The sequence below is a fragment of the Diceros bicornis genome, chromosome 23, assembly GCF_020826845.1.
Source record: "Diceros bicornis minor isolate mBicDic1 chromosome 23, mDicBic1.mat.cur, whole genome shotgun sequence".
NCBI classification, from domain to species: domain Eukaryota; kingdom Metazoa; phylum Chordata; class Mammalia; order Perissodactyla; family Rhinocerotidae; genus Diceros; species Diceros bicornis.
The window spans coordinates 5,627,382-5,653,010 of NC_080762.1; positions in this window are offsets into that span (position 1 = coordinate 5,627,382).

The following is a 25,629-nucleotide window of genomic DNA, read 5'->3' on the forward strand; positions in this document are numbered from 1 at the left end:
AATGCCTATTCACTGAAGAAAATTTAGAAAATATGGTAACTTTGAAAAAAATAAATAAAATCTGTTAATCCTACTACCTAGAGAATACCACTTTTAACCTTTTGGTGCATATGCTTCTGGTATATGTCTGTGAAAGTATATATTTGTGTGAATCCATATATAGGTGTTAGATATCACTAGTTTCTGAAACAAATTCGAAAATACCAGTGGTTTAACACAATAAAGTTTATTTCATGCTCACTTAATAGTTTCCTGTGTGTGGTTCATTTGGTAATGGGCTTTCCTTCTCAAGGTGATTCAGAGACCCGAAATCTTGTGGCTCCATCATCCCTAGAACCTGGGGGTCCTCTGCATGCAGCCTGCTCCTGGAGAAAGACCTGGCCTAGAAGGAGAGAAATCACTCCCCCTTTCCCACTGTTGATTAAAATTAGTGTCATGGCTTCACTGAAATGCAAAAGGGACTGGGAATATAATGTCCCCAATGACAACACTACACAGGAGAAACTACTTCTGTTGCAATGCATATTTTTAGCAAAACTGAATTTCATCTGGTCCAGTGATTCCAATATTTTTGAGTTTTAGAAATGACTATCATGGATAAGAAGATGTAGTATATATACACAATGGAATACTACTCAGCCATAAAAAGGATGGAATCTTGCCATTTGTGACAACATGGATGGACCTTGAGGGTGTTATGCTGAGTGAAATAACTCAGACAGAGAAAGTCAAATACTGTATGATTTCACTCATAAGTGGAAGATTAAAAACAACAACAACACACACACACATAGATATAGAGAACAAATTGGTAGTTACCAGAGGAGGAGGAGAGAGGGGAGAGGGTGAAAGGGATAAAAGGGCACATGTGTACAGTGATGGATGGTAATTAGTTTTTGGGTGGTGAACATGATGTAGTCTACACAGAAATCAAAATATAATGATGGTCACCTGAAATTTACATAATGTTATAAACCAATGTTACCTCAGTAAAAAAAACAAATCAGATCAATATAGGGCTGTCAACTACACATTTTGTCAAGTAGAGCACAAAGCAGAATAATTCCTATTTATTTAACAAATTTTATTAAAAGCCTGCTTGAAGCCAGGCTCTGCACTAGAGTGTTGGGCTTACAATTGTGAGCAGACACACGTATTGTCTCTGCCATGATAGAGATTATAGTCTCTCGATGAAGCTGATAGCTGAGTTAACTAAAATCTTCTATCACCAACATTTCATTTAAAACAATGGAAGGATTCAGAATAAATGTAAGTCCTTCAAATTGAATACATTTATGAAAAGCCTATTCGTCCTCATGGACCATCACTTCTCCATAGACTATTTGGACCACTAACCTGGTTTATATCTTTTTGATCATCATAGCCTTAAAAGACCTTGACTGACAGTTATATCCAAAGTCAGCATAGTCAAACTAGTACTTTATCAGCAGAAAATGGTCAATTGAAAAGATTCATGGCAGCATTTCTTATTACCCTGGCCAGAGCTATGTTCCACGGAAAATATAAAGAATCATGGAAAATTGTTACAAAGTTAAACAGACTTAACTGCAGAACTTCTCAGAGTCTTTAACATATGAATGTGGATTTGAAAGTCCAAGAGAAGTTGTGTAGTATGAAACATTTCCCAACATTTCATTGACCACTGTACCATGTTGTGGGGGAGCACCGTTCCCCAAGGAACAAACTTTGAGGCACACAACTTTCCCAGCAGAGCATGTCTAGGTTTCTGCAACAACTTTTCTGAAGATTCCAAGCTGTTCATGGGTAGCTGCAAAACATAGCCCAACAGACGTAGGTCTTCCAGTTGGGTTCACTGGTCTATTCCTTATTTGCTGTTTTGTTTTGCCAACAAACAAACAACATTATTATTATTATTATTTTTACTAAAATAGAGTACAATTTACAGAGAGCAAGAAAAAGGAATTTACCTTTTTTTTAAAATAAAGAATATACTAAAATGAATTACATGGCATGAATAAGGTAACTGAAAAATGTTGACAAGTAAGGCTATGTATCTTTGGAAAGTTTCATACCTATAAACACAGACTAATGGTGTGGAATTGATGTAATACTAAAAAAAAAAAGAAATTGAGGGGAATAATCTATAAATTAGGACACGAGCCTGAATTGAACCAATTTCCCCCTTAATATTTTTAAATAACCCCATTAAATATTGACAACGAAAATACATTTACATAATCCTTTGGAATTTGCAAGGTGCTTTCACAGTATTTCTCATTTAATGTTTAAAACTGCTTTACAAGTGAATATTGTATTCAGAAAAGCTAAGTAGACAGCAGTTGTATTGCAATAATCATGGGAGACCTAGCTTTCAATCACTTTACAAACTACGTGTGCGTAAACTAGACCCAAACTACTTGGAGTTACTCAACTTCTGTTTTCCTATCAGTAAAGTAGGGATAATAGTTTCCAATCTTATAAAGTGGATTGTGGATTAACTGTGATAATGAAGACACAGTGCCCAGCACAGTGAGCTCGATCAAGGTTAGTTTTCCTCCTCCCTTTGCAAGATCTCACTTTGAAGGTGCACGATGCCTGGCAACCAATGTGGATTTTCTCTCCTACCTTTCAGACATAGTCTGCTGAAATTTGACTTTAACAGAACCAGTTCTGCTAAGTGCACGATGCTTAATCAAATGAATATTAGGTCTGAGTGAATGTGGCAGTCGCTCACACACACAAATCTTTAATGACTGGCTACTTGTTACATGTTATGTTTCTGAGGAGGAAAAACACTGTACTTTGCTCTTGTGTATCCTCTTGGAAATAATCTGTTCTCATTGAAACTGAGGATATTTCAGAGTTCAAATGAATCAGTTCACCTTTCTTGTCTTTTATATGACTAGTTTTTTACGTGAACAGTTTTCAAATTCTGCTCTATTTTTTATCGCTTCAGGAGACTTTTTCTTTCACATTTGATTATGGTATGTTCACCTCACCTTGAGAAATTATTGCATAAATTATCTTCTCTTATGAGGCCATGTCTGTAAAAACAGGCTCTTCCAAATAATCCTACTACATACAATAATATTCTGTTCACCAAAAATAAGGAAATAAGGGAAATAAAAGAGTGGGGTGGGAGAGGCATCTGTATTCAGGAGGAAAGTGTTTCTCTCTATTGTCCACTAGAGGGCGTCCGTGTATCTGGTTGTGAATCCTGCCCACGTGGGCGCGGGCGTGGAAATGCTGACAGCCTCTAACAACCTCCCTGACCCTTCCCGTCTCCGACTCCACCTACTTCCTTCCACACTACCTTTATTTTTGCTAATTCTAAATGCAATTACTTAAATTTAAACTTTCTTTTTGTTTAGCTCTAAGGTCAAGGTTAAGTCTCTTAACCTTTTGCTGTGATGATTCTAAGCCTCTTTTTAAAATTTCCAAATTGTTATTTTACTGTAGCTTGTGTTTTATACCTTCTATTTTGGGATTATTTAGATCTTTAACTTTCTGTTCTCTTATCTCTCACCTTTCTGTTTTTGTTTTTTAATTTAATTTTCAGTTTTAATTCTGATCTAACTATCTTAATCATTGCTTCCCCATCTCTTTATTATTTATCATTAGTTCTCTGTTTAAAAAAATATACTTCTTTATTCTAACAACAGCTTGCAGCACTTAAATGGGATTGTGAGCAGTGTAAGAACACACTTTATAAACAAGGAAAAGTGGAGGAATTTTTTCCCCCTGGAACTCTCTGCGTCTACGTCACTGGCTCCCTGTAAAGGATTTCCCAGGACAGATGAGGATAAGTCCCCAGTGCTTGAAGTCATTTGCTAATCTTGCTGGAGTCATATACCCCATCACTCGGATGGCATACTGGATTTGCAAGAATGGTGTTGCTTTCCACAGACCATTTAGTCCACAGATAAAGTACTCTGTTCTTTAAAACTCCATCATCTCCAAGTTATGAAACCTCAGGATTTGGAGTAAGCTATGACAAGTTCATTTCCCTAGCCAGGAGCCATATATGGGCAGTGATCTTGGAGAACTGAGCAAATATGGTATACGAAGCCTACTTCTGAGGTTTTCAGTTTTCTTGTCACTTCTGTGATTGCTAATTGGCTGCAGAAATTTTCTCTCTCTTTGTTTTAAAATATTCCATTTTTATGGTTAACAGAAATCTCCTGCAGTCTGTCCTTTGTTTATTGAATGTGGTTGTACACGTGGGCTCTGCAGAAAGTCCATATGTAGCCCTTAAACATTTTAACTATCCATTACTCATTCACCCTTGAACCAGACACTGTGCTAGGGACTTGAAATACATGGGTGAACAAGAAAGTGAAGCTCACATCTAGGGAGAAAAACAGATTGTAGGTATGACTTTGAAAAATCTCTTATTGTTGAGTCCTCTTTGCATAGCTAATATAGCATCAATTCTGATGGCCATAGGACGTGGTTGTTTTCACCTATAGTACACATCTCTACTGTCATAATATGTGACTTGTATGTTGTGTACAGTTAAGCGTTGATTTGACCTCATTGTTAGTGATATCTTTAGAACCATTAACTTATTTTCTGTATTATCTACAGATGAATTTATTTAAATTCGACAGTTTAAAAGGTCTGTCTTAAAGTAAGGTAGGCCTGCATCTCCAATAACAATATTGTTTTTTATGTGATTTGGATCCATTCAACTCTGATTTATAAATTACACTTTTGAGCACTCTGCCTATGACAGTGAAGGGAGACTAAGACGTGGGATGAGCCAGCAGAGAGCCAGAGGAGGAGAAGTTTGGTCGTGTCCTGTGACTAATACTGCATATCTACAGAAAAACACTTTTACTTGGAATTGTTACACAATGCTTAGTCTCCAGGTCAGAGTAGCTTTTAGTACCTATTCTAATGTGAAGAATTGACATTAAATCTTTGCTTTACTTCATTACAATGAACATAAGATTGATTTAAAGTTCACCCAAGTACAACGAAGAAGCTAGAACAAAATATTAAATTTTTTAAAATCCTCTTAAAATAACCGCTAAAAATCCACGCCCATTAGACTGATGTGATTTCTTTCTTTCTTTCTTTTTTTTTTTTCTGTGAGGATGATCAGCCCTGTGCTAACATCTGCTGCCAATCTTCCTCTTTTTTTGCTGAGGAAGACTGGCCCTGGGCTAACATCTGTGCCCATCTTCCTCCACTTTATATGGGACGTCGCCACAGCATGGCTTATGAAGCATCGGTGTGCTCCCGGGATCCGAACCGGCGAACACTGGGCCGCCGCAGCAGAGCGCGTGCACTTAACCACTTGTGCCACCGGGCCGGCCCCTCTTTTTCTTTTTTTATTGCAAAAACATTGGTTTATAACATTATATAAATTTCAGATGAACATCATTATTATATTTTGATTTCCGTGTAGCTTACATCATGTTTGCCACCTGAAGACTAATTACCATCCACCACCATACACATGTACCCTGTCACCCCTTTTGCCCGCCTCCCTCACTCTTCCCCTCTGGTAATGACCAATTTAATCCCTGTATCTAAGTGTTTGTTTGTTGTTGTTTTTATCTTCTATTTATAAGGTCATATGGTACTTGACTTTCTCTCTCTGACATTTCACTTAGCATAATACCCTCAAGGTCCATCCATGTTGTCGCAAATGGCAAGATTTCATCTTTTTTTTTATGGCTGAGTAGTGTCTAATGTGATTTAACTGAAAAGTTTTCATTATTTCCCTTTGTAACCCCTATAGAGTTTAGAACAGTGAAATGCCTATAATAATTTCATTACAAGAATTAGTTGAACAATTCTGAAATACGTAGTTTTAGATTATCTCTGATTAACCTTTAAAAATGTTGTCAAAGTGGGTTGCCAGATCCCAATAGGCTAAATATGTTTAGTATTTAAAACTCTAAAAATTCAAATTTAGAGTGTTTTGTACCAAATGTGATATAAAGCAAGTAACGTCAGACTAAATAAATCAAGCTTTTTAATACAAACTTCTTTCTTGGGATGTCTTATTGTTGGTAGAAAAATACAGTGAACAGAATTCTAAGACTAGTTGAAGGCCATGTCTTGTAGGCAGAGCTCACTTTGTACTTACGCAAAATGGATAACCGGTCACATGATCCAGCTTCATGAATTCAGAAGCTTATAGGATGGATGGAAAAACTACCTAGCTGGCTGATGCCTAAAATTCCAAAAATAGAGCATTATTATTTGGTAATGGGAATGATAATACATTAAATATTAATTCTTCCTAAAAGATAAAGGAATTTAGTGGAATGTGGTGGGGATAAGAGGGTTGGAGGAGATGAACTGGGTGGAGTATTCATGTGACAGAGTGAACAAGAGTACCTGCCAAAGGTAATGGACACTGAAAAAGAGTCTAAGACAACCTCCTCTCCAGTTTCCTTAGTTGGCACTACAGGTGTGCATAAGCCACACACCTGAGATTTGTCAGGATAATTTGCATTTAATGCATTCTCTCCTGTCATCCACAAAAGTAGCATAATATTTATTCCAGTGCGAGATAGGAGTCTGCGGTTTAACAAGAGGAAAAGTCTAACGCAAAGTTTAAAATGAGCCCCCATGTACAACAGCTACGTTTTCTTTCAGCCTTCTGCAGGTAGAAACGGACTTGACCAATCAAGAACAAGGTTGTGGGGTGAGAGGTCAAGGGATCAGAGGTGTTCCTTCTTCCCTTTCAGTGGTGGGGTGACCTCACCAAAGAGTAGAGGGGGTGACACAGCATTGAAGTCCTCATTTGGTTTTAAAGGACCTGGGTGCCACTGTGGGGCAGAGGCCAGCCAGCTGCAGAAATATGCTCATCACTGCAGGGTCCAGCGGTCCGCTCTTGCAGACAGAATGACTGCCTGGAGTTTGAGCCAACACTGTGGCCCCACAGATTCCTCATCCTTCTTCTGCCTTTATTCTTTGTTCCCTCCCTATTTTCCCTTCTACCCCTCGCATCTCACTTCCTGTCTTTGTTCTCTCTTGCATATTCTGAGCTAGACAGTGCACACTTATTGAGCATCAAACGTTGCCAGGCCATAAATAAGACAAATTTCCTGACTTTCTAGAGTTGACAGCCTAGAGGGAGAGCAATACAATGAACAATAACCACACAAATACCACTCTACATATAGTGGAACAGCTAAAATTAAAAATACTGAAAAAAAATGCCAGTGAGGATGTGAGGCAAAAGTATATTAATTTCTTACATATTTCTGATGGGAATGTAAAATGGTACAGCCACTTTGAGAAAAGTTTGCAGCTTCTTATAAAGTGAAACATTTATTTAGCATACAACGCAGTCGTCACAGGAATTTACGCTAGAGAAAGGAAACCTCATGTTCACACAAAAACCTACATGAATGTTCACAGCGACTTTATTTATAATAACTAAAAACTGGAAACAACCCAAATGTTCTTACATGGATGAATGGAAAAACAAACCTGGGTTGATGCAACCAATGAAACACCAGTAAAATCAGCAGTAAAAGGATGAACTATTGATACAAGAGCTTAGATAGTTCTCAAGGTCATTATGCTGAGTGTAAAAGGCAATCTCCAAAGGTTATATAATATATGATCCCATTTATATAATATTATCAAAATGCACAGTTATGGTGATGGAGGACAGATCTGTGGTTGCCAGGAATTAGGGTTGGGTGTAGGATTTGACTGTAAACGAGTAAAATCAGGACCTTTCTTTGTGGTGATAGAATAGTTCTGTTTCCTGATGGTGATAGTTACACAAATACATACATGTGATAAGATTTCATAGAACTATGTACCTCTCTCCAAAAAAAAAAGAGAGTACACACGAATACTGGTGAAATACAAATGTTGTCTGTAGTTTAGTTCATTGTGTTGCACCCGTGTCGATTTACTGCTCTTGACAATGTACTGTGATTATATAAGATGCTATCATTGGGGGAAGCTGAGTGAATGGTACACAGATTATTTGAACTAATTTTTCAACTTCTGTGAGTCTTAAACTATTTAATAATAAAAAGTATACATGAAAAATTTAAAAATAATAAAATAATTCACTATGTATTTGTTGGAAAAATAACACAAATAAATAATGTATTAGAACTGTGATCTGTGCAGGGTGTTGGGAGAATGTTTAACTTCAGGAAGGGAGTTAGGGAACATAATCTGGAGCATGTGCTTTCTTCCAGCTTGGGGCCACCAGTCACGCTGAGGACAGGACTTGCAGGTGCCGGTCATTCAGCTGAAGTGCTGCCTCTGTCACCTGGTGACTCACCTCAGCTGGAGCTGTGAGAGCCCCTCAGCGTCCCGAGGCTACTCCATCATCTCAGCTTCACTGCCAGGGGAGATGTGACTTCTAGTGCAAACTTTTCCAAAGAAAGCCAGACTCTCAGCTTTGTAGATATAGTCTTTCTTATTCAAAGACCACGGCCAACTTCATCATTATTTCTAAGATTCTGTCAATGTGTACTGGGGCAAAATAACAATGTTTTCTCTTAAACATGCCTGGATCTCAACAATGCATATACTGCTGCTGAGGTCCACTCTCCCATTTAACAGCTTGATTTCCTTGAGTAGATGCTATAAAATGTGACTATACCCAACAAAATGAAGTTTTCGTCTCTCCTATGGTTATGAAACATATGAAACATCACTTGGATGATGTTTAAGGGACAAACACTTAACAGGGTGCCTAACAGAAGATACCTAAACAATTTTGTAGATATTTTTGTCTTTTAACAGACTATTTTTTAGAGCAGTTTTAGGTTTACAACAAGATTGAAAGGAAGGTACAGAGATTTCTCATATACTCCCCTGCCCCCAGATACTGTTTTTCACGCAAATAAATTTAGCCAGGAAGCTGACACCTGTTCATAGCAAAGTAATTTTCAGGTATTTAGTTGATATTTGTTAGTGTTAGTGTAGTATGTATTTTTCTCTCCCTTTTACTTTTAATTGATTTATATCTTTATATTTAAAGTGAGTTTCTTTGGGGCAGCATATAGTTGGCTCTTGCTGTTTTATCCAATCAGATCATTTCTGTTTTAATTGAGGTATTTAGACCGTTTACATTTAATATGCTTATTGATAAGCTGGTTCAAATCTGCTGTCTTGTTGTTTTCTACTTGTTCCATCCGTTCTTTGTTCACTCTTCTCACTTTTTCTACCTTTATTAATTATAGCTCCATTTTGTTGGCTAGCTACACCTCCCAGTTGTGTTATCTCAGTGCTCGCTGCAGGGTTTGGCAGATACATCTTTAATTTATCACAACCTGCCTTTAAGTGATATCTTACGACTTTGTGTTTAGTATAAGAACCTTACACAGCCCTATTCCTGTTCCTCCTCTTTAGGCCTTTTTGCTACTGTTGGCATATATGTTACTTCTACGTATATTATAAACCGCATGATACATGATATTATTTTTGCTTTAAACAGGGTATAATTTAAATGAAAGCAATTTAAGTAATAAGAAAAAGTCTTTATTTTGCCCATGCAATTAACATTCCAGTGATCTTCGTTTCCTAGTGTATATCCAGGATTCCCTCTGGTATCATTTGCCTTCAAATGTCAGACTTCCTCTAACATCTCTTGTAGTGCAGGTCTGCTAGTAATAAATTCTTTCAGCTTTTGTATTATTTCATCTTCTTTTTGAAAGATATTTTTGCTGGGTAAAGAATTCTAGGCTGGCAATTTTTCTTTTAGGGCTTTAAAGATGTTGCTCTTTTGCATCATTTCTGATAAAAATACGCTGTCAGCATTATCTTTATTCTTCTGTACATGTGAGTCATTTTCTCTGACCGCTTTCTATTTATCCTTAGTTTAAAGCAATTTGATTATGATATGCCTTGATGTAATTGTCTTCATATTTCTTGTGCTTGGGGTTTGTTGCGGTTCTTGGATCTGAGGTTTAAAGTTTTTGTCATATTTGGAAAGATTTTGGCTATTATTTCTTCAAATATTTTTTCTGTCTGGGACCATCCTCCTTCCGGAATTCCAATTATTTGCATATTTGGCCTTTTGAAGTTATCCCACAGTTATTGGTGCTTTATGTATTTATTTTTTCAGAGCAGTGTTTTTTCTTATACTGTGTTAAATTTTGGATAGTTTTTATTGGTATGTCTTTTCAGCAATGTTTTATACACTGTTATTACCACCCGGTGTATTTTCATCAATGATATTGTAGTTTTCTTCTCTAGAAATTTGGACCAAATCTTTTTTATCTATGTCTCTACGCATGCTCAATGTTTCCTCTAGTTTCTTGAACATATGAAATACGGTTGCAAGAACTATTGTAATGTCCTCATCTACTAATCCCATCACCTTCACATCTCTACAGAAGTTTCAACTGATTAACTTTTTCCCCCTCGTTATGGACTGTATTTTCTTGCTTCTTTGCAGTGATTTTTGATTGAATGCCAGGTACTTTGAAATTTACCTTGTTGGTTGCTGGTGTCGGGGGAAGAGGGAGAATCTCCCTCTGCCCTTTCCCTTAAGGTTCTTATGGCTGGCCAAGTAATCAACAAGACAAGTTAGCAGGAGAAAATAATACCAAGTTTAATAACATGTATACATGGGAGAAACTCAGAAATGAGCAACTCGTCCCTCTGTCTAAGCTGCTTGCTTAAGTATTGCAGCTAAAGGCGAGGAGCGTGTTGGGGGTGGGTAGTGGCCTGGGACTTCAGAGGGCAGGAGGACAATTCTTTTTGGGGTCATCTATAGATAATGTGGTCAGGGAGAGACAGAGTTTTTTGATAAAAGAGGCTTGGTGCCTTTGCTATTGTAACCTCTATCCTACATTATCTTTACAGCCATTATGATAGAAGATCTGTTCCAGGAAGGAGCCACCATATCAAATTCTTTAGGCAGTTAGTGGGGGAGGTCAAATGTCCTTCAGAGAAAACAATCAAGGTAAAGAGATATATTTCAGGGTGGCCAAATTTTGATCTCCCACACTGGATATTTTAGTATTACTATAAATACTCTTGAACTTGTTATGGAACACTCTTAAGTTACTTGGAAACAAGGTAATCCCCACATGTTGCTTTTACACTTTGTTGGTGGAAAGAGAGCAGCATTTAGTCTAGGGTTAATTTTTTCCCACTACTAAAGCACGATCTTTCTTAGCATTTTAACCAATCTCCCATAAATTATGAGTTTTCCACTCTGGCTGTTGGGAATAGACACTAGCATTATTCCTAGCCTTGTATGGTCTCCAGGCACTATTCCCTCTTATTATATTATATAATTATATGATATATATATATATATATATATATACACACACACACATATATATTCATTTCAAATTTACTACATCCCAAATAGAAGTCGTCTTACTCCAAAAAGACTGTATTCTTATCTGTTTCCTTTTTTGTGAACTGGCACCACAGTCTTCTCATTCATCTAAACTGAAATTTGAACTCATCAGAGATTTCACCCATTTCTTTAATCCCCACAATCTCTCTGTCCTTATGTCTTGTATACCCTTAAATGCTTTCTGCCATCCTCACTGTTACGAGTTTGACTCAAGTTCTTATTATCTCTTATCTGATCTTTTGCCATAGTTTCCTTGTCAGTGATTCCAAAACGTGGATGTGAGTCAGAATCACCTGGGGCATTTTGTAAAACTAAAGATCCTCAGTCTCAGTCCCCACGTCACACCTGCTGAATCACAGTCTCAGGGGATGAACACTCACAATTGCTTAATTAAGGCAAAGTGGTACTTCTTAAAAATACTCATCAATATTCCTATTGTTACATGATATCAGTCTATATTTCTTATATAAACCCATTCACACGCACCCTGCTCTCTTCTTTCCTCTTCCTAAAGGGGAGAGTACATCACCCTAACGTGGCAAAGAGAAACCGTAGTTCAAGGTGCTGCAATACAGCACAGAAACGCCTCAAGCTTGAGAACTGGAATAATGGACAGTGCAAATCAAAAGGCAAATGAGCAGGAGTTTTCTACGAGTTAGAAAATTATCCAGCTAAACTCAGAATTGAAAACCTGGTTGCAACCCTAAATAATGAGATCATATTCCTCAAAATAAAATTTATCTTTTTCATGGTTTTCATGGATAAATTGTTATTGATTGTTTAAAATAAGGATTTCTATCAGTTTTGTTGAGAGAGTTTTAACCCAGTCCTGGAAACAAGAGACGTGCAACTCGGCATTACTTGTATTAAACGAGCCTCTGATCAGGTTCTTGTGGGAATCCCTCACACACAGTGAAAACAGCTCTCCATTTCGTTGTTCTAATATTTGATCATCTTTAACAGAAATACATTCCCTAAAAATAGCAAATTTTCCTAAGTACATGAAAAAGACTTAAAAAGTTTCTTAATAAAGTTCTACTCTTTTTTCAAAAACAATTATGAACCCAAAGTGGGTTTTTTTGGTATGTTTATTTTATATTTATTTTTTTATTGCGGTAACATTGGTTTATAACATTGTATAAATTTCAGGTGTACATCATTATACTTCTATTTCTGCAAACCTAAAGTTTTTAAAAGAGAAATTGACAGCTGGCTCAGTGCTGGCAGCACAGCTGGGATTGAGGAAGAGGTGCCATCTTGTGGCATGAACGAAAAATGACGTGCTGACAAACTAGTAGTTCTCATTACGTTTGTTTTCTTGCCTTTGGAACAACTGAGCTCCTAATGGCTTCTCTGTTTCATCTCCCTCCAAATACGACAGATACGTGCATTCTTTTTGCAACATCTGGAACCTTCTGGGGTAAGCCAGGACAGAGAACTCTTTCTAATTTTAGCTTCTTTTTGAGTGAATTGGGAGCACAGTGCCCTCTTGTGGTAGATCTGTCACTTTGCAAAGAGAGTGGTAAATTTCTCTGGAGGGAATCCAAAGTAAGACTTTAAGAAGAATTTGAATATTGTCAAAAGGTTGGCTGGGCATTAGAGGATCTGCATAAAATTCTTGAAGGCAATCCTAATAGAATTTCATATTTTCTATTAGTGTATATATAAGTGAATATAAACATATGTAGTGTGTACCTTAGTAATACATATATTCACTTGTATTACTTAAGAAGGAAAAGAAAGTTCATCTTAATATAACTTTCTGAAAGGCATTTATTATAAAGTATTGGTTTTGAACCCAGACATGGTTTCCTTCACAGTCTCTTGTCTTGTGTGCATTAGTGGAATCTATTGGAAATAACGACATGTCAAATGTTTCTAGCCACTTCAAACTGAAACAATTAAACAAACAATAAAACATCCCCCAATTTATTATCAATGTCTATTTGTGACAAATGCAGCTAAATTTAAATTTTCTATCTCAAGAACCTGAATGTCTAGCGGGTGTCTGGCATAATAAAGGCATACTGGTTTTGTTTAATTTTGTTTAATGAATAGAAAGCCCCATATAATATTATTTGTCTGCAAGAATTCAGATATGTGAGATAGATGGATTAAGTAATGAAAGCTGTGTAAATTCATTTGTGTGTTTTAAATGCACTTGAAGAGAGCTTATTATATTAGAAATGTATGTAGTGCCTGCTACGTGTCAGGTACTGCACTGCACACAAGATGTATAGAGAGAAAGGATAAAGTCCTCACTTTCGTTAGTACATTGACTAATGCAGCACGTTACCTACTGTGTTTTACTTCTTAAAAAATGATTTTTTAAAGTGTAGACTTATTTAAAAATAAACTATAGATTAATTTAGTTCTTCCCAAAAGGAAGTACACTTTTATGGCTAATTTTCCTATATTTTCAACTTTCTAAAATAGAGTGTCAATAAAATTTTAACTTAATTTAAAACTGTGTGCAATATGGCCATCCTAGGAGGTCTGTATTAGGGTTCTCCAGAGCAACAGAACCGGTAGAATACACAGAGATATTTATGGGAGGAAGCTCATTAAAGGAATTGGCTCCCAGGGTGGCAGGGTGGAGAAGACTGTCTGTAGGCTGGAGAAGCAGGAAAGTTGGTGGTGTAATTCAGTCTGAGTCAGAAGGCCTGAGATTCAGGGGCTGATGGTGTAAGTCCCTATCTGAATCCAAGGCCTAAGAACTAGGAACATCGATGACCCGAGGGCAGGAGAAGATGGACGTCCCAGCTCAAGCAGAGAGAGAGTGAATTCACCCTTCCTCTGCCTTTTTGTTCTATTCAGGCCCTCCGTGGATTAGATGATGCTCACCCACCACACTGGTGAGGACAATTTGCTTTACTCAGTTTACCAATTCAAATGCTACTCTCTTCCCTAGACACCCTCACAGACACTTCCAGAAATAATGTTCCTACCAGCTAGCTGGGCATCCTTTAGCCCAGTCAAGTTAACACATAAAATGAACAAGGTCCATTCCTGCCTTCTGAATAATTATGGAAGATAGAAATGTGAGATCCCAAGGCATTCAGAGACAAGACTTTTCCTTTTTCATATAATTATCTCAGCACAAAATCTTTTGAACAAAGTAGGGGCTGTGGTTAACCATTCCACAGCTTTCAGGAAGCAACTGAGGGCCTGCAAATTAGCCGACTAAATCTGGAAAGACAAGAGGATTCTGCAGGATAAAGTACCCATACGGATTTTGCTTCCTCAATCTGGGGACACTGCAATTGAATTTAAGGCATATCTAATGTAACAGTACTCCAATTCAGGAAGAATAAAGCATGCCAAGGGTCATGATTGCTTTTTTCCCTAAGAGACGTGGTGCCTGTTCACACTGGAACACAGAACCAGAGAGGGTAATTCTCTTGGGTTTTGATGTGCAGGGCTCTAGAAAGATGATAGGTTGAAAATGTCTCCCACACTGGTCTTATTCCACACATTCCGTTATTCCTTTTGCACAGTGAATCAAATACCCTCCTATATGCTTAGCACGTTCTAGATACCTAGAAAAGAGTAGAGTGAGGGGAGAGAATTTGTAATGTGCTTTTCAAGATTTACAGTCTGGTCCAAAAAATAAGTCTTAGTATGAGAAACAGCTATCCTACTACTGGGTATTTATCCAAAGAACATGAAATCAACAATACAAAGAGATTTATGCACCCCTATGTTCACTGCAGTATTCTTCACAATAGCCAAGATGTGGAAGCAACCCAGGTGCCCATCAACTGATGAAGGGATAAAAAAATGTGGTATATATAAACAATGTTATGCCACTCAGCCACAAAAAAGACAAAATCGCCCCATTTGCAGCAACATGGATGGATCCTGAAGCTATTACATTAAGTGAAATAAGACAGACAAAGAAAGGCAAACACTATATGATTTCACTCATATATGGAAGATAAAAAAATACATGGATAAAGAGAACAGATTAGTGGTTGCCAGAGGGGAAGGGGCGGGGGTGGGCGAAAGGGATAAAGGGGCACATATGTATGGTGATGGACAAAAACTAGATGATTGGTCATGAGAATGATGCAGTCTATACAGAAACTGATATATAATAATGTACACCTGAAATTACACAATGTTATAAACCAATGTGACCTCAATAAAATAATTTAAAAAAAAAGAAACAATGAACACCAGTAGAAAATGGAACACAATCCATGTCATAAAGGATACGGCCGGGGATGGATGGAGGTGGAGTGAGCACTTCCCCAGTGCCACCCTCCTCATGTGCATTGTCTCAGTTAACCCTCAAAAGCCTGGGAGGAATTTCCAGACATAAAAGTATATTGTGCTAAAGGTGATACACTACCTAGGCAGAGAATCTGGGATCCAAATAACAAAGATAATAATACAATTATAATAACTAGGAGATGTAATTTCTTGAAGTTTAATGTACATCATTTACTGCACTAGGTAAGAAGCCTATGAAGTAGGCACATGCATTCTTATTCTGTAGATGAGAAACTGGAGTTTAGGGAGATCAAGTAATTCCCCGTCATCTCCCAGAGAAGAACAGAAAGTGCTCAGCAAGGATTTAGACTCAGTTCCATCCGAGTCTTAGGCCCATGCACTTGGCACTCTGCTAGGATGCTCTTGTGTTTGGACCCTGAAGCACACAATTTTGCCACCACTGCGCCCTCTTCCATATCTGTTCTCCCACAGCATGAACAAGGAGAGTTCAGTGAATATTGCTATAGCCTGAGAAGACACGACATCTCCAGGAGCTTCTTCTTAAAAACCACACATCTCTAAAGGGTTCAATTCTTTAGGGTTTTCTACTGGTCACCAGAAAGGAGACATGGTCAATAAGTTTGGGAAACAGTTGGTTCGGCAACATTAAAAAGTTTTTTTTTTAATTGCAGGAATTCTCTGTATCATTAGATAGTGGTAGTAATAGCAATGTAATACTTCTTGTTAACATGTATTGAGCAGGTATACGCCAGGTATCTTGCTAAAAGTTTAATATATGGCCTCTGATTTGGTGCTCACAGAATAATAGGAGAAAGAAACTATCATTGGCCCATTTTATGGATGAGAAAGCAGAAGCCGAGCAGGTGAGTAACTTGTCCAGGCTCCTATGTGGAAGGACTGCCTCTGAACATTATAAATCTCCATGTGACACTGGGTAAGCTTCAGTTCACAGCATGTCCTGGGTGTATTTGAACTTGGAAAGTTTCTTTGTACAGCAAATCATGAGATTTGTTTCTTCAGGAGACACGCTGGTAAATGCCACTGTAATAATAAAAACTGAGACTGAGAAGCACTGGGTCCTAGCCCAGTTCCCCAAGAAGGCTCTGCATAGAATATTTAATTAGTCCTTGGGTATAGTACTGTCTCCTTTTTAGGATGCAAAAACCAAGCCTCAGAGCGGGTCAGAGGCTTGCCTAAGGTTAGGGAGCAGTGAGTACTGGCAGTCCCCAGCATTGTTCTCCTCTCCAGCTACATCTCACCACGGGCAGCCATTCTTCTGTGCTCTGGCCCAATTCTGCTTCCGGGGAAGCAGAACCTTATTTGAAGGGAGGCCTAGAGAGAAAGGACCCCGGAGCACGGGTGCATTTGGTCAGCAGGAAGGCAGGACTGCAGGTCTGTGCAGGACACAGGAGAGAGGCTGGGAACGGTGAGGTGAGGGCACAAGGGCCAACCTGAGGGAGGGTGGAAAGTCACCCCAGGCCACAGGGAGAGCCAGAGCGGGTGGGGGTGAGGTGAGTAGATCCAGAGGCGAATGTTTGTGTCAGGGCTTGGAAGCAGCCTTGGGGAGGTAGAGGAATGCCCCAGCAGTCCCACACGTCCTGATGACCTCAGTGATGGGGCAAAGTGAGCTTCAGAGAGCTCTGGGGCTGGCAGAACCACCACTCTCTCCCGGGGAGCTGGCTTCCCCTGCCGAGCTGCGAGGCTGTGTGTGCGCTGCCTCTGAGCTGGTCTCTGAGAACCAGGATCCTCCCCCTACCACCGGAGGGTTTATAGAGAAGGCTGGCACCTTTGTCCAAACGAGGCAAATGAATGAAATAGGAGGCCCAAGAGACACCAGACAGGAGGTTCATTTCGTTAGGTTTCCTCGGACTCAGGCTGCCAGCGCCAGACGGGGCCTGCAGAAGAAAGCTCCATAAAAGAATCTTTCTGTTTGTAGCTCATGCCCGGAATGAGTACAGTAAAAGGCTCTGTTCACCGAACTTTCCACTATTTGGTCATTACTAGAGAGTTACACGTTTAAGACACCACAATTATAAATCCTCCCAAATGCCAAAGATCACTCGCTCCAGAGATAGCAAAGAAAGCATGTGCTGAGGGAGGAAGACGTGCTGTGCTGACTGGGCGATGTGTTCCCGGGGAGCACAGGAGGACCTTCTGGCTAATTTTAGCGCGCTTCCCAGGAGGAAGCACCGTGGTCCCAGCGCCGCTCCAGTCCAGCTGGAATGCGGCTCCTGCCATGAGGGGAGCCCTGCTCTTATTTAGTCTGGCTGGCTGATCAAGAGAAGGAACAGAATGTGCTTCTTCCACAGCTGCAGAACCCTCCTGCCGTGGCACTGGCTGTACCAGGAGCAGGGGCTTGTCCCGGACTATTAATATTCTGGAAAGTTCTCTGTCTCATAAAACGGGAGAGGTCAAAAACTTTTTTTCCCTCTGTTACAGAACCCTCTGTTACGTAGGAAAGAGTGGCTAATCATGTCATGAGGGTGTTTCTCAAATTGGCCATGATGAACGCCCAGGGTGATCATGAGGAGAGACCACAATTATGACACTGTGAGGAACTTCAGAGAACTGAACTGACTTCATCCAGCTCTGTAACCCGTCCAAGAGATAGGTTGCCCCAGCAGTCTAGAGCTCCGTGTGTGGCCGGGTTGAGTCTAATCTATACTCCACAGGAGAAAGTCGCTTCCTTAGTGATGTCTACTGTGAGTGTTGGAGCCAGCGGGGTGATGTCACCTGTGCTGTGTGGCAGACCTAATTTTACACCAACCTGTTGAAAAGAAGTCTTCTCACTGCTTGGGTAGACACTGAGGTCAGTGTCTACTAGAACTCAGATGACTCTATGGCCCGGAAGACACCTTCACAGCAGATTCCTAAGAAGAAATATGAACAGGAGAGAACAAAGATGAAGAAATTTTGAAATTTATTCCCGTATGATATATGAAAAAGAAAAGATTGTGCTAATCAAGTTTTTAGAAGGAAATGTAGTATGAATTTTATGCAAAAGCATTTATATCCACACTTTTTTCACAGTTGGATATGTCATGACTATTACATGTATTATCGTTCACAAATTTGTTCAAAACTGAAAAATATTTTTATCGGTAGTATTTCAGCTACAAAGTTAGATTCGCTTCTGAACATTATGTCAACTTTTTCAGTGAGGTGGTTACTTATCATCAGCTGGTGACAAAATGTGACACCAAAGGTGGATTATTCTAATATAACGTTGCTTTAGAGAGCAGCTTGACTTTGTTTCTGATTGACCTCCTTTACTTGTACTAGAAGTTATCTTTTAGGAAAAAATGACCTATATCTGAAGTTCTGATACAGCATGTTTTTTTGTTTTGTTTTTTTTTGGTGAGGAAGATTAGCCCTGAGCTAACATCCATTGCCAATCTCCCCTTTTTTGCTGAGGAAGATTGGCCCTGGGCTAACATCCGTGCCCATCTTCCTCCACTTTATCTGGGACGCCGCCACAGCATGGCTTGACAAGCAGTGCTTGGGTCCGCACCTGGGATCTGAACCTGCGAACCCCGGGCTGCCGAAGCAGAGTATGTGCACTTAACCACTGTGCCACCAGGCCTGCCCCGATATAGTATGATTTTTGAAAGCTAATACACCAGATTTTTTTTTAATCTTAAAAGAACGTATACTAAAAAACAAAGCAACCTCCTTTCCTCACCTCCTCCATTCCAAAAACAAAGAGAAACAAAGAAAGAAAGAAAACATATTTCCTGTGTGCACATGTCTTCATTAGAAGAATAACAGGAACTCTCAATTTCCATTAACTATTCAGTAGTAAACAATGTATCAGCTTGTGAGCAGGAACTTTGAGAAATGCCAAAGGAGTAACATTATTCTAGAAACTATATTTTTAATCTGTTTTTAAATATCTGGACAGGTATTGCATTTTCTGCCTGACACTGCACTCTAGATGGTGTTCTAAAAAGAGCCTCAGGTAGGCAGCCCCAGGTAGGCAGCCTCAGGTAAGCAGCTTCAGGTGGGCAGCCTCAGGTAAGCAGCTTCAGGTGGGCAGCCTCAGGTAAGCAGCTTCAGGTGGGCAGCCTCAGGGGGGCAGCTGGACTCCACGCTTGGAAAGGGAAGGAAAAAAGCTGAGTAAAGAAGGAAGCCTGGTGGCTGCTGATCGGTTGCGTTATCCACACTGAGCTAACAAACACGACCCAGGCCATTCCTCCTGACTTTGGGGAGTTGCCAGGTGCACGTGGATAAAGGAAAACTGAGGGACACAGGAAGAAGAAAGGCCAATATTTGCTCTTTGTATCTGGCTGTTAAAACAATTTACGCAGATCACACTGGGTGAATGAGGTGAGGCCAATGGGCTGTGCGGCGGCATAGGAGGGGAATTGTCCCAGGACATGGAGGGAGTTTTCACATCCTGTTAAACTTGAAGCTAGTGTTATGTTTTGCAGTAAAGCTATGGAAAATACTGGAAGGTTTGGGCAGGCAGTTTGAAAACAAAAATTGTACTCCTTGTAATTGCATGCCTGCCTCTTCGCCAGCCAGCGTATGCAGAAGAGGAACAGCCCAGCTAAAGATCATTTTCTCTTGCTCCGATGCCCATATGCAATGATTGATTCTTAAAGGTCACTGGATGGCGTGCCAGCACATTTTTGCACGAGGAGTCCAGCTTTCTGTTTTGACGTTAGTCAGATATGCATGTGGCACCTAAGCAACAAGGAGGAGGGAGGGAAGACTAGATCTCCTTTTGGCTCAATCACTGTCGACTTGGAAACTCTTATAGTCTGAGTGCCTCATTTGGCCTAGACACCCCCAACCCCATAAAAAAATCTTCTACCGTCTTAAATGTTTACCCTTTGTCTTTTTTTCCACTCTTCAACTTTTCCCTTTGCCCCTTCCTTCCTCACACTTTTTCTAGACCCTTACTCTCTGTGTCAGGTACTGCGCAGCTGCTGGGGATGGGTACAGGAATACAAAACTGTCTTGGCATCAGAGTGTTTACAGCCTAGCGGGAGACCTGGAAACAATTAGTAGTAATACATCCATCTGAATGCCATAAGGGACACGTGGACAAAATGCTGTGTGTCCTGGACGATGACCTGCAAACCGTTGCGAGTCCACACTAATTGCTACTATAATACAGCTAATTCTGCTATCTATCTGATCAATAAGTAGTTGTTGAAGCTTGTGATTCTTTTCTTTCTGTTTAAACAGTTTACTTGTGCTTAGAAGGCTGCCTTGACGGATTCATTTCAACCAAGATTTGTTGAATGCTTATTAGGGGTCATCCAGGCATAGTACTAGGATTTGGGGGTGACAAAGATGCATAGAAAAGGCCCTGACTTAAAATAGCTCATGGTCTTACGGGTGAGACAGATTTTCAAAGCAATTCTATCTAATTCAGGTAGGTAAGTTCTAGAAGTTACATGTGAAGCGCTGTGAGAACAGAGCAAGAAGAGGTTAGTTTTTTCTGATAGACCTTCTGGGAGATAGGTAGGTCAGGTGAAGTTACAAACAGGGGGTGACATTTGAGCTAATGCTTGAAAATGATTAAGAGTTCACCAGACTGACGGGTGGCTCTGTGCCTATTTCAGATTTTACCCAAGTGTAGGGGCAATGCAGTGAATTTTTACAGCTATAGAATGCAAATATCTCAAAATGAATGGTTGCCCAGCCTTGTTCTTAAGTCTTTTGGCTACCTTCACTGCTCTGGTCATGTTGCTCAGCCCTGTCCCTTTCTCGAGGCCTCTCCTACTTCACTCTGCTCCTCCATTTTTCTGGCCCATCACCTGATGGTGTATTGCAAGTTAAGTCTGCTCACCTCTGAGCCTACTTTTCATCACCCAAGGACTCATGAATATGCACCACTTAACAAAGAACCACCTACTCTGGGTCTCATCATACAGCAGAGGCTGTGAAATTTCAGCCTTTCCCCCTCTCCAACAGCTTCTGTAAGTGGGGGGGAATGGAACAGAGATTTATTTTTCCACTGTTAATTATTCAAACACCTACTCAACCCCCCAGAAAGTAGAAATCACCACAGTCAGTTTTCATTTTTGATAATATTCATCCCTGTGAATTACACTTGACTCCTGACTTCATGCTTTTCTAGGTATTTTATACTAGTATCACTTGTTCCTATTTATTTGTAACTCATTACATCACACATCACATTATATCACATCCCATCAATACATCATTAATCACATCACTATAATAAAACATAAATGCAATTACTGCCTACCCTGCCTGATCGTGGCATGCTGATCAGATATGAGTCTACTGCCAAGCTCCCAATTTTCCTTTCTCTTTTTTTCATTTTAATAACATATTTTATTTAACTCAGTATGTCAAAAATATGATCATTTCTAATATAATGAAAAGAGCAATGAAGTCTTTAGGGCTAATGTTTTCTAGACTATCAAGTCTTGACCATAAGAATCAGTGACAATAAAGGGGCCAACTACAAAATACGATGAGTTAATTAACAGCAGGGACCTAAGTGGTTTGAGGGGGTGAGGTCTAGGTTTGATAGTTGACCATTGGTCAAGTTATATGGTCGCCACAATGAATTCTGCTGTTGCCTGTCTGCTTTACAGTGACGGAACTACAGAAGCCCAGCTGTTTTTATCTTCTGAGAAGGAGCAGGCCAAGTACATTTTTAGGGAGTCTGATTTTCCGAACTTTTCCTAAATTTTCTTTTTGGAAGTGGAGAAAATATTACTTTCTGAGGAAAGGTGTGTTCTTGGAACAATTGCATAAAGCTAAAAATAGTGGGAATTGAACATAAGAGTGCCTGGAGGGAAGAGAGCCAAACTGTAGATTTTGATTACTATATTTGACTTAAAACACCTCCAAAGAGGGAAGAAAACAAAATTATAAGAAGTTATATTAAAAATCCAATTGAAGTTATTTGAAAAGTAGCTGTCTTTTATGGTATAAGATTTACTTCTCTTAAAATAACATTTCATTTATTTTTCTGAGGACTTGGTATCAATTCAATTGGCTTAGGATACTAGACATTATTGGTCAGATAACTAAATTTAGTTTTGTAATCACAAAATAAAAATCAGAACATTCTACCACAAAGTATAGATTAACTTTCTTCACAATTTTTAAGAATACCAGGTTTCCTTTCGGTTCATAAATGTCATTCTCTTCATAAAGCAATTAAAGTTTCAAATGAAAAAGTGAGACCTGCGAACTGAAAATGGCTAATGATCCATGTAAATCCAGTGCTGTGCCCCTCGGAACTTAGTGTTTGGACATTAAAGAGAGAATAACAACATTGTTATATGTCTACTGGGAAACATCACCTGTTGTTTCTAGTGATGAACCTGGAGAGATTTTTTTTTTTTATCTTTCATCAAAACCTACGTTCTTTAGTTTTGACAGTAAGCAACACCGTGACAACACTCTAGCTCCAAATGTCCAAATTTATTTTCCGGCTAATCCGCTGGATGCCGTTTATCTTTGTGCAGTAGCAATAGGTGGGCAATTCTCCTGACTTTCTTTGTTCATAGCTTCTGAGCTCAAAAATGCACTTTCTTTGCAATGAAATGAATACGTTCTGAGGATCCAAGGAAACAAAGCATGATTTTTGTCCCAGAAGTTCAGCATTTATTGTGTGTTGTTTTGTTGATGGACATTTATCTATATCGTTGACTGAAGCACTTTTAAGTAACTCAGCAAAGTCATCATTTATGCTCTTAATCCTTCCCCACGCAACATCCGCTCTCTAATTTGGGGCCATCTTATTTTTTGAAAACATATAACATTTAAACTTTGTATGAGGCTTCAAAGTTGGTGCTAAATATAATATCAGGCAAGACTGTTACCCTGGTAAAGAGCCAGGTGGGAAACTCTTGGGCTGTCAGGGATTGGTAACTTACTTAGGAACCTGAGCATCAGGTTGAATAAAAAGCCCATCTGTCAGGTATCCAATGGGATAGCTCAGGGGGCTGTGGACGTTTGAAGTATGGCTTCATACACAGAATAAATGCTTTTGGGCAATCTCTAAAGGATGTGGATACAAATGTTGTCAAAGGCCTGATTTATTTCCTTGAGCAATCTCAGTTTCAACGGTGGAAACTGTTTCTTTATGTATTGTGAGTGCTGCTGCTTCTAGAACACACCTATTCCTCAAGTATTAAAATGCACCCTCTCTTGCGGTCATAAAACAGGTGCAGTGACTGTTATCTGAGGAGATGAAAGTATCTAATTTCCATCACATTCCTGTGAAAGAGGCAGATGACATACACCATTACCCTAATTTAAACTGAAAGATTAATATAATCATTAATTCATTGAAAACACATTAATTGAAGGACTAATATGTGTCAGAGAAATTCCAGATGTTGGAGACATGTAGACAAAACTCTTGCTTTGAGAAGAGCTAAAAATTTGTGTAGAGTCTAGTGGGGATTATAATTTGGTAACCCAGGTAATTAGGCATAGTCCGCAGAAAAGTTTGTTTTGATCTGCATAGTTTTTAAAATATATATTGATAGAGTTGAAATAAAGATACTTTTCAAATCTGGACTTTTAGGCTTCCCTTGAAAATCTAACATTGGGCTACTGCCTAGGTGGGTCATGCATGCTTTAGTCCCTCCCACTTCCTGACAAATACACCAACCCACCTCATTCGTTTGTACATAACAGTAACACAAAGCAGTGAAGGTGGGAATCTGTAAGACTCGATAATTCAATGGATGTGAGAGACAACAGAGAGCTCGGTAGGTAGAATTTTAAGATGACCCCATGACTTTCACCTCCTGGCATTATTTCTGTGATTGTGTTATGTTATATGACAAAGTGGAGATTATCCCGGAGATCCTAATCTAATCACAGGAACCCTTTAAAAGCAGAGGGATTTCTCTGGCTGGGAGCAGAAGAGGGAGTTAGAGAGACCTGAAGCAGGAGAAGTACTCAACACGCCCGTGAGAAAGACTCGCCACTGCCGGTTGAAGATGGAGAGAGTAGAGCTGAGGACCGCTCCGAGAAGCTGGAAGTGGCTCTCAGCTATCAGCCAGCAAGAAGACGGTGACCTGGGTCCTACAACTGTAAGAAACTGAATTCAGCCAACAACTTGAACGAGGTTGGGTGGAGATTCTTCCCCTAGAGCCTTCAAATAAAAGCTAGGCCAGCTAGTACTTTGATTTCATGCTGGAGAGACTCTGAGCAGAGGACCCAGTTGCGCTCACTGGGACGCTGGACCCACAGAACGAGGAGATAGTAGATGGGTGTTGTAAGTTGATAAGTTGGTAGCAGTAATTTGTTAGGATAGTAATAGAAAAACCAGTCCAGCAGGGAAATAACTAAAGTCCATCTGGGCGACTAGAAACTTGCAAGTCTCTTTAAGTAAGGTAGTGAACATTAAGAGTGGGAATCAGATAGAAAAAGAAATATAATTCAATTTAGTTTTGGAATCAGATCCTTGAGTGGGCCATGCAGTTTTATTCATTCATTCTTATTCATTCAGAAGCATTTATAGAGCATACACTGCATACTAGCCATTGGGCTTAGTTTTGAAGATACTGATAAAATTGACCCATATCCAATTTCCGGCACATAATAACCACTCAATGTTATGTTGAATTGAGCTGATTTGTATTAAATGCCTTTGAGAAGCCTGAGTTTAGCGCCTTAAAACTCTTAAGCAATATGGTTATTAAATGCCTGTATCTTCAGAGCCCCCTCTGAATAAGAAAGTGAGATAATCACTTATTCTTATTATCCTTGTTGTATATTTTTAACATACATGTACTAGTTTAATTTTTTGCTATACAATTTAGGTATGATATTGTGTGTGTGTTTGAAAATACCATTCTATGTTCACTGCCAAATTGATGGACTGGACAAACTGGATTCCCTTGTCTGCAGGTTGTTCCTCCTCCTGAAATCCACAGTAGATAGCAGGCCGTGGATTCCAGTCTCCTGACTTGCCATCACGGTGCATCCACAGGGAACACTGCTGGTCAGGAGAGGATCCTGATGTCCTGCTAAAGTTTGTTTTATTCTGTACAGTTTCATTGCAACAAACTTTGACAACTATAAAGTTATAAGGTTCTTTGCAAGACTTTCCTTGGGCTTCTATTTCAGATTTGCTATACATCTCA